General features: G+C 38.4%; 1 non-coding gene across 1 annotated transcript; it reads right to left on the bottom strand.

Moving 5' to 3' along the window:
- Positions 1–234: 234 nt before the first annotated feature.
- LOC143669408 (U6 spliceosomal RNA) lies at positions 235–340 on the bottom strand. Its single transcript, XR_013168920.1, has one exon. It is a non-coding gene; the product is annotated as a U6 spliceosomal RNA (small nuclear RNA).
- Positions 341–4,102: the final 3,762 nt, after the last annotated feature.

Genomic DNA, 4,102 nt, shown 5'->3' with positions numbered 1-4,102 from the left:
GGGTACATACTACCTCCAAACTATCACAGTGGGCTATAGATATCCATATGACATTAACACAGATATTTTTATGACTTTCTACAATGAATAAAGGAGTCTCTATTTTCTTGTTGTAATTCTTTTTTTTTTCATGGACAGGCACGGGGAATAGAACCTAGGTCTCTGGCATAGCAGGCGAGAACTCTGCCACTGAGCCACCATGGCTCACCCCGTGTAATTCTTTCTTTTCTTTTCTTAAATAGGGAATGCTTCATGAATTTGCATGTCATCCCTGTGCAGGAACCATGCTAATCTTCTCTGTATCATTCCAATTTTAGTATATGTGCTGCTGAAGCGACACGTGTAATTCATTCTAATATGAATAAAATATTTTCTACTTTTTCTTCTTTGAAAAACTCAGAGAATTTTCTATGTAAAATCTGTAATTGATCTTTTTTCAGCCAGTTGTCTTCTTATGAAAACTCAGCATCTAGAACTCTAAGTGCATGTATGTTCCATCAGATAGTATTCTGTTCTTTGAGGACAGGGCTAGAACACTAGCACCTCACCAGATGCTTTCACAGGCTTTGCATTGCTCTCCAGATCAGCAATAACACATTAGGAAATCAGATATCTCAAATGAGTGGTAGTCTTGAGAGACTTTCTCCTGTAGCTATTCTGGACTCTCCTAATCATATAATCCAGACATCTGAATCACTGTTTGGGATTTTCCCCCGGAGCTCTATGCTACATCTAGGTAGATGACCTGTGAGTTTTGAATAGGAATCCTGATCCCCACTTATTCCCCCTAGAATACTGACCTTCTATTTTTTCCTGGGAATTCACATCTCAGATGTCTTTCTGTGCTGAAATAATTGATTGAAAAATATGGGAAAAGGAACAGGAAATTAAGCATTCAATCTCTGATATGTTTGCACCTAGGATTTCTTTACCTGATTCAGGCCTTGCTTTTTTAAAAAAAATGGTAAGCCTTTATTCCTCTGTGGATAGTAGAATAACAGAGGGGGAAGTTGCACCTTACTGTGGAAGAAGAAGATGGATCAGTACCCCAGGCTGTCAAGTTAGAGCTTAGCCCAGTGGGCTGCTCATTAAAAAAGAGACGCACACTGCCTCCCTCAGGCAACTGGACAGTGAGAGAGTTCACTCTAGTCAAGGGTTCTAGGCCCTCATCTTGGAGCTATGGAACATTCACAAAGAGTTCTTGCGGGTGTGCCTATAGACAGAGGGAAGTGAACCAGTAGCCCCTTCTACCATTCAGCCAAGAAAATACATCCACTTTACTTGGGCCTTCTAGATCTTTCCATCCTTCTTTGGACTTCCAACTTTTCAATATTTATTTCCTATCATATTTATTTTGGTGAAATTTTCTATTTATTCCATCTGTAGCCCAGATATTTGCTTGTTCCCCCTTTAATACTTGATGATCTCAGGTTGGATACCATTAATTCTATAGCCTTTGACGGTCTTAATTCTTCCTAAAATTCTTGTTAACTTCCAAGCATTTATACTCTCAGCATTTCCTTTTTCTTCAACTTCAGCTTCTTCATGAGGTATGTTTTTTGCCTTCAATCAACCTAGATATAGATTTCATTAATTTCCCCCCAAATAATCCATTTTGACTGAAAAGTATTCTTAAGCAATTTAGTATCTGCTAAAGAGGGGTAAGGGTGACAGAGAAAGAGATAGGTGTATAGAAAACTCCATTGTAAACAATTTAACCCCTTTTTGTATTTTTTTTGCAAAGACACATTTGGAGGGCTCTGTAAAATACCACCCCTTGTATCCGTTTAAACCCCTACCCTGTTGATCACTCTCTCCTATTTCTAACTCATCTTCATGATGAGTCCACCATTTAACATTTTAATTTCTTCTCCTTTGATTACCAGAGCAGTTCAACATTTCCAAATCTCTATCTCAATCTGCACTCAAACCCTGCCCTGAGGAGAGGGCCTTCTTTTATTCTGCTTACTTGTTTATGTTTTACCCATTTTATTTTATTTTTTTGCAAATTTCTTGAAATAATTCATATACCATAAAAGTCACCCTGTTAAAGTATATGCTTCAATGATTTTTAATATAGTCACAAAGCTTTGCAACCATCACCACTTTTTAAACACAATCAACCTCTAACAAGTGCTGTTAGAATTATATACAGCAATATATCCAATATATTTTGTTTAAAATAATACCTACGGTTACTGCCTCTCTGAAAGACTTCTTGATTTTTCCCATCAACTTTCTAACTTTTCACTGAGATTGCTATTGCCTTCATTATACTGTAACTGGAGCCCTGCTGACACTACAGCCAGCTGAGCCCCCTACTAGGCTCACAGTCTTGCTGTGAGAAAGAATTCAGGGAAAAGAAATAGTGAAGGTAAACAGTAAGGTTTTTTGAATGGAGAGTACACGGTAAAAGAGTTAGTGTGGACATGCTGAAGAGCAAGACAGGTCTTGAGTAGTGTGAGTTAGCTTGTTTGATAGGAGGTATTGCAGCGGTGATTTTCCATCTCAACCTTTGAACACCAAGTGTTGTCTTTTTTATTTCAGGAGAAGATAACTATTGATACTTGTGGATCTCTGCCACATACTAAAAGTTTGTTTCTGGGCTAATGTTTAACAATCTTTATGACCTCAGTCTTTCTGTTTTAACTAATAGTCCATTATGGGCCCATGATTTTATAAGTTTTATAGTTTTGGGTGGTTTGGGGGCTTTAGCGGACATTTTCATCCTAGAAAGTTTGCAGTTGTGCATTAACTCCTTTGGAGCCTGATAGGAACCAGGGAGCACAGCCTCAAGCCCTATTCTGTCCTGCCTCAACTCCCCTCTGAAAGAGTTGGACCCCTTAATATTAAGGGGAGGGTGAAGGGTGAAGGTCCAACTTCTGAATTTTTTTCCTGCTGTTTTAAGGGCAGTTTTAAGGGCTAAGGTGTAAAACTCTTTTTCTATTCTAGTAAGGGTGGAATTAGGCTTTTCCTGATCTGGAATAACTTGATATCATGGATGATTATGAGCTCAGTGTGAAATGCTTGCAGTCTTTGTTTCTTTTAAAACAGAAGTTTTTATTTTCCTAGTGGCTGGCAGTCGTAGGATTCCTCTTGGTCAGGAGGGTCCATGGAATTCTGGCAGAGGTGCTTGACCTTGGACAGGAGAATCCAGATGGAAATGAATGCTGCCATGGCTTTAGCTTAATTAAGGAAGACAGATGAAGTAGGAAAGAAGCCTAGGGGCTTAAACCTAAATGTTTTATTAGTAATGAATGGGAATTCAGTACTATAACTGAACTATAAACCTTTCTCCCATAGGGCTTAGGATATTTACTGCTATTGGGGAGTGTTAGACTTACAGTACTACACATAATGTCTCTCCCTAGGAGCAGGCCTTAGTGCCAATTGTGCTCTGTTAGGTTTAAACCACATTACTTTGGCAATTATTTCCCCAGTGGATTTTTTGTGTATGTGCATCCCTCATATTGTAGCCTTGTTGGTCCTCTTGAGAGGAAGATGGGCTCCAGGTTTGCAATGATCTCTTTTACAGTGTTTCTGGCACTATGCAACTGAACCAGTATGACAGCAGTTCCACTGAAGAACTAAAGTGACTGTGCCCCTTTTTGGCAGGCAGAACTACAGGTGTTCATAGTAGTAAGGTGTTTTATTCCCTTTTTTGCAAGACTAGAAGATGTGGCTTATACCTCTATAGTTAAGAGGACTGCAGAAACAGGTCTAGCTAATAACTTAAATGGGGAGACACCATGTAGTATACTAGGAGCCTGGTTTAAACATGTCAGCACTTTAATTAAAATAGAGGTTAATTTATTTTTTTTACACTTTTACTAGGCTTATGTAGAACACAATTCATATACTTTCTTTCCTTTCTTTTAAAAGATTTTTTTTTCTTGAAGATCAGGCTCTGACCTATAGCTGATGGCAAGTACTTTCAGAGCAATGTCAGAGTAAAACAGCGTAACTGACAAGGAAATTTGATTATTTCTGTGACATATAACATTTTTCAAATAACTAAAAGCATAAGTAGCAGCACTGTATTGTTGTCTTATATTTTGTAGATGAGTAACTGTCATGGTTGGGGACAGGTGTCAACTTGGCC

This window comes from Tamandua tetradactyla, chromosome 25 (assembly GCF_023851605.1).
Source record: "Tamandua tetradactyla isolate mTamTet1 chromosome 25, mTamTet1.pri, whole genome shotgun sequence".
Lineage (NCBI taxonomy): Eukaryota > Metazoa > Chordata > Mammalia > Pilosa > Myrmecophagidae > Tamandua > Tamandua tetradactyla.
This window is presented reverse-complemented; position numbering and strand designations above follow the sequence as displayed.